Raw genomic sequence first — 6,423 nt, 5'->3', positions numbered from 1 at the left:
ACATAGTACTACCGGAGGACCCAGCTATACCACTCCTGGGCATATACCCAAAAAATACTGCAACATGCTTTAATACTTTCTATTCTGGTCATGCCTCACCCTAGATTTGCCCAGGTGGAAAACCTCACCCTCACACAGCTGGTGAGCTGAGGACTTGGAGTACTGCTGCTTCTTCCCCATGGCTAAATAGAAACTGTAAATCACTATCTGTGGCTGGCAGGAGCAATTGTACTTTGGATTTTCAAATATTTCCAATCTGCTTTGCATAGTTTCATAATCACTGAACATTCTGTTCTGGAAGAGTGATCGTGGGATAGACTTAAAGTTTTTAGGGTGATTGATTTGGAAAAATTAGTTAGTGATGTGATATTTTGCCACATTTGGAGAACACAAAATGGGATGCTAGCCATAAATAGGAAAGGATAGATTGATTACCATTTTGTGATCACTCTCCCTTAATGATATGTCCAGGGTCACATTGGTTTAATGAGAACTAAAACTTCTCCCTATTAAATTGGCATTTGTTGAATCTTCTGGATTAATAATGTTTGAGAATTTATGTCCAAGTATAGTATGGGGGTTCTTTATATGCATGATGATTTGCGTTTTATGAGGATGTTGTAGAGAGAAAATTTTGATTTTGGAATGATTGAAAAAGTTGTAGTGCTGCTTCCTCAACATCAGTAATCTCAACATGTCAAATAGATATGAGTTATTGTTTATTCATGATGAGAGATGATTACATCATACATGTAACCCTCATAGTTCTCGTTATATTCCCAAAGTTGCCACCTTTTTCCTGGAGACACAAGATTTTTGGATAGGAGGCTTTGAATTAGATGTCAAACTTAATGTGTTATTACTTCAACAATGATAGTTTCAGGATCATTTCTTCTATTGCTGTCTTGTATGCTCGTAGGAATACCTGATAAATTTAAGTCCTGGTGATTTAAGAATTAAAAAGAGCTTGCCTTGTGTATCCCACTACTCAAAGACCACTGCAGTTTTAATGTACTTATCACGCAATATGAGCACAGTGGATCACTGTATGGAACTGCTATCTTGATAGATTGTGCATCCTTATTCTTTAGTTCATTGCACACCCTCAGGATATGGGATATATTGTTTTAAAACTTCATAATATAATTCCTTTGTTGAATGCATATAAAATCCATACTGAAAAAGGCTGAAAAAGAATACTTTCTCTTTCTGCAGCATTAGCGGTTTTCAGGAACCTAATATATTAATGAGCTTGGATATGTTCACCATTTTAGGTCAGGCCTGGAAGCAGAAACTGAGATGAAGTATCTTGTGAAACTACCTCATTAAAGTAATATTCATAAGAAAAAACAGGTAGAGGATGGGGAGAAAGAAGAAAGCAGGGATAGGAAAAAACATAGGTAGAGATGTGGATTCCAAATTCTTAACTGATATTTAAATTACAGGGAATTTTGGAATAAATGTGTATGACTGTGTTTGCTCAGGAATGAAGTGATGTTTAATATATCAGCTTTTCCTCAGCTATTGGTAACTGCTACAGCCATCTGAACAGGAACACAAGGATCTTCATCCCAAGACTCCATGAATATAGGACAAAGAGCTGAAAAGAATGATCAAAGGGCATCAGCAAATATGTCAAAATTCAAAGAACATGTTTATGCTGACTTTAAAATCCTAAATCTGAACACATCTTGGACTGTCATATTGCAATTAGTACACATTCACACATTAAGTCTGGATCCTTCATCTGTAGTTATACTGTGTTGTCTATGTACATCAGTGTAAAGCTGAAGCTATAGAGGTAGGGTTTTCTCTCTTTCATTGTAAACTGTAGAATGTGCCAGATAAGTTTCCATACAAATAAATCCTACCTTGTTAGAAGTTCTAAGGTCAGCCCTTTGCAACTATTGGCTCTTGCTTCTTGGCACTGAGAACTCTGTGATGGAATGGGGATATTATCTTTCTCTCTAAAAACAGGTAAAAATGCACCATATTTTAGAATTAGATAATCTGAATGTACAGAAAATATTGAACCTAAAGCTATTGGTATTGTGATCCATATGAGCATGCATTTTAAGGTTCTGTCCTTTCAGAAATAGAAATTTGTATTATGATCTATATAAGCATGACAGTCTCAGCCTTATTTTAAAGCCCAAATTTCAAAGTCTTTTCTGAGATTTTTGAAACCTCCTAACTATAATAAACCCTTATAAAATCAAAATAAAAAATCAGATCACATACTTCAAAAATACAATGGAAGAAGATATACACTACCATTCCAAAATGAAATGAATGGTAGTATAATGAGGAAATACTGGACCAAAGCAAGACCAGTTGAGGAAACTCCAAACTCTGCATCTTTTCAGACCTTTGATTGCTCTCAAGTATCTATGTTAATTGCAGCACATTTCTTTCCCTTGAGCTCTTCCAATGCCTGTTCTTCCCTTGTTATCCCATGGCAATGGTTTTTAGCTTCTTGGGTTTCCAAGGCATTACAAGCTTCACTTTCATAGCTCCACACAATGGTCTTTCTGGGCTTCCATTAAGCGACATCCCTGAGAGACCTGGTCTTAGTCACAGAGGAAGATTTCCATAGTCCTGTATTCAATTCTTAACTCAAAAGCCAGACTCATGTGATTGAAGGTACCAAGTTCTGTTGCTTACTTAGCCTGGAACATACCCCCCTTGTTCAATTACATCATTACTACTTTTCTGGTTTTGAGCATTTCCTTCACTGTATAAGTTTGGCTGTCCTGAAACATGTTTTGTAGATCAAACACGAACTCAGAGTTCTATATGCTTCTTTGTCCTGAATGCTGGGATTAAGGCATGTACAACCAAACTTGTACCTACGTCTTTCTTTTCTTTATTTTTTAATTTTCTTTATTTACATGTCAAATGATATCTCCTTTCCTGATTTCCCCTATGAAAAAAAGAAAAAGAAAAGATAAAAATGAAATTAAAAAAAAAAAAACCTGTTCCCTCTCCCCTCCCCCTGCTCACCAACCCACCCTCTCCTGCTTCCTGGCCCTGGCATTCCCCTACCCTGGGACATAGAACCTTCACAGGACCAAGGGCCTCTCCTCCCATTGATGACCCACTAGGCCATCCTCTGCTATACATATGCTGCTGGAGACATCAGTCCCACCATGTGTACTCTTTGGTTAATGGTTTAGTCCCTGGGAGCTCTGAGTGTACTAGTTAGTTCATATTGTGGTTTGTCCTACAGGGCTGCAAACCCTTCAGCTCCTTGGGTCCTTTCTCTAGCTCCTTCATTGGGGACCCTGTGCTCAGTCCAATGGATGACTGTGAGCTTCTACTTCTGTATTAGTTGGGCACTGTCAGAGCCTCTCAGAAGACAGCTATATTAGGCTCCTGTCAGCCAGAAGTTGCTGGCATCCACAATAGTGTCTGGATTTGATGATTGAATATGGGAAGGATTCCCAGGTGGAGCAGTCTCTGGATTGTCCTTCCTTCAGTCTCTGCTCCATAGTTTGTCTCTGCAACTCCTTCCATGGGTATTTTGTTCCCCCTTTTAAGGAGGAATGAAGTATCCATACTTTGGTCTTCCTTCTTGTTGAGTCTTTTCTTTATTTCCTTATCACAAGATGGAAGCTTAGCTAAGTGGGATTTATATTTCTTCAATTTCTTAGTGACACTTTAATCCTTGAACCATACATTTTCTATTTTTCCTTTCTAAGCTTGCTACATTTCATCAAAAACACTCCTCCTTTGAAGGAACCACAGGACATAGTCTGTGCTTGGTTGATTTCAGATCTCTTTGCCAGTGCAATCAATCCAAATCTCTTCCACTTAGACTCAGGCAAACTCTTCAGACAAGGGTAAAAAGTAGCCACATTCTTCCCTAAAATATCATAAGAACAATCTTTAGGCAACATAGTAAAATTTTCTCTGAAAACTCTTGATCCAGGCCCCCACTGTTCAGATCACCAAAAGCACCACTATCTTCCATGCTGCTACAAGAATGTGCCCATTAAGGCCCACTTAAATCATTCTACTCTTTCCTAATCCAAAGTCACAAAATCCACATTCCTCCAAATAAAAGCCTATCATAATAATACCACAGTCCTTTTTACCAGTCTTAGTTAGGGTTTCCATAGCTATGAAGGACACCATGTCCAAAGGAACTCTTATAGAGGACATCAATTTATTGGGTAGCTTACAGTTTCTGAGGTTTAATTCATTATCATCATGGTGGGAAGCAAGATAGTGTCCAGGCAGACATGGTGCTGGAGAAGGAGCTGAGAGCCCTTTATCTTGATCTTCAGGCAGCAAGAAGGATACTGTGTGAATTAGCCTAGCTTGAGCATATATAACCTTAAAGCATACCTCCATAGTGATACAATTCCTCCAACAAGACCACATCTACTCTAACAAGACCATATTTTCTAACAGTGACAATCCACGAAGGCAGAACTTCAAACTCACATGTTTAGGAGTGGTATATCTATTCAAACCACCACAAATTATTTCCAACCTTATTTATTTTCTTGCAAATGAGAGACAATAACTCTTCTTTTTGACTAAACATTTCCATTGCTTGTACATGTAAACCACAAGGTCTTCATCCGTTTCTCTATTGTTGGACACCTATGTTTTGCTATAACTCAGCTATTGTCAAAAGTATTGCAATAGAAATTTATGTACAAGAATTTATCTAACATGTTGATTTGAAGTTACTTAGACAAATACCTAGTAGCACTACACTTGGCAATACAATAGATCATTTCTTCAGTTTTTGGAGGAACTTTTATACAAATTTCCACAGTGCACAGTGATTGGATGGATTCATTTTATGATTTAACATTCATTAAAAAGACTTGTTGACTATAAACCCAGTTGTGCTTGGTCATACTAATATCTGCCAATAAATAATTTTCATGTGCCTCTGAGGTGAGAGAAAAAGCTCAAACCCTTATCTTCTCAGTCACATATACAAGAAATATGGTTTGCCTTTTCAAATATAAGCCCACATTATATAGGGCAGTTCCATCAGAAGAGATATAATTTCTGGTGCCATTATTTCCTAGAACCATGTTTATAGAAGCAGATAGGCAGATTGAAGCAACCAAGGAATTCTGAGATAAGACAATGAGGACAGCTGGTTTGGAGAGTCATCTAGACCAAGAGTTAATGGTGCATGACCGTGTCATTTGTTATGGTTTGATACTGGTACTTAGGGTGACCATGAAAACTAAATATGACCCAGGGTACTTTCACCTACACAGGGAACATTTTAAGCATTTCTGTAGGCAGGTTTGTTGCTTTGCCAATTGTAAAATTTATGAAGTTGAGCTACAGTGAAGTTTTAAGGTTTTTGAATACAGTAATATAGTAAATGGGGGAAAAACAAGTATTTGATCTTAATATTGTTTTAGGATAAGAGTTTTCTCTACGATTTGTAGGCTTTGAGTACTGAACCATTGGCACTATCTTCTTGTACATTCATCAATATAAGTAAACTGAAGGCTGCCCCCAATAATACCAATGATATTATTGTGAAGCAATTTAAAACATATGGATCTTTTGTGACAGAGCACATGGTTGATGAATCACAATTCTAAAGAATTTAATTGTCTACACTACAGAGAGAACTCAAATATTAATCAAATAATTAAAGTAACAATGATGGCAGAATATGTTACCATACTGATAGTTAATTATTCTTGAGCTGCTATATTTTTAATATATTTTATTATTAGTTCATTGAGTATTCTGTGTTAGGGGGGTGCACATGTGTACAAGTGCTATGTAGCATGTGCTTCTACAGAAGCAGAGGTCTCTGTTGCCACACAATAATACTAATTTGATTCAAATGTCATGATTCTGACACCAAGTAGTTATTTTTGGAATATCTACTCACATCATACTTTGACTACGTTTTCCTGGTGATAATTAATGAAATCTTGTGTGGACAATTAAGCTTAAGACATTTTTGTTACAAAGACAAAACTCTTTATAAAGTGCATGTGACAACTTCCATAAAGATGGGTTTTATAAAGTACATGTGGCACCTACCATAAAGAAGGATTATATAAATTGACAAATTCATAAGTGTCTGGCAGAGAACCTGGTGTGGTCTCAGCTACACAGAAAATGGACAGATTTCCAGACGACTAAATAGATATACTCCCAACTTTCTGGGAAGATAGCAGACTACTCACCCCTTCCTTTGAAGAAGAAATCCTATGTATTTAACATTCTTGGTTCTACTAGTGCTTATCTGTGAGTTCCTCTTGCGCTTTCCTCTGTTGCTCACACATGGGAGTAAATTCAAGACTTATTTAATCTAAGTAAGTCTTTATGTCTTCAATTCAAAAATCACTTGCTGGATGGTGTGAAATAAGTCCTTTAACTGCTTCATTATTTCACATTGTCATGTGAAATTAGCCCCCTCTATGA

Source organism: Mastomys coucha, unplaced genomic scaffold, assembly GCF_008632895.1.
Source record: "Mastomys coucha isolate ucsf_1 unplaced genomic scaffold, UCSF_Mcou_1 pScaffold22, whole genome shotgun sequence".
In the NCBI taxonomy this organism is placed as follows: domain Eukaryota; kingdom Metazoa; phylum Chordata; class Mammalia; order Rodentia; family Muridae; genus Mastomys; species Mastomys coucha.
The sequence above is the reverse complement of the archived record's forward strand: the minus strand, read 5'-3'. Positions refer to the sequence as shown.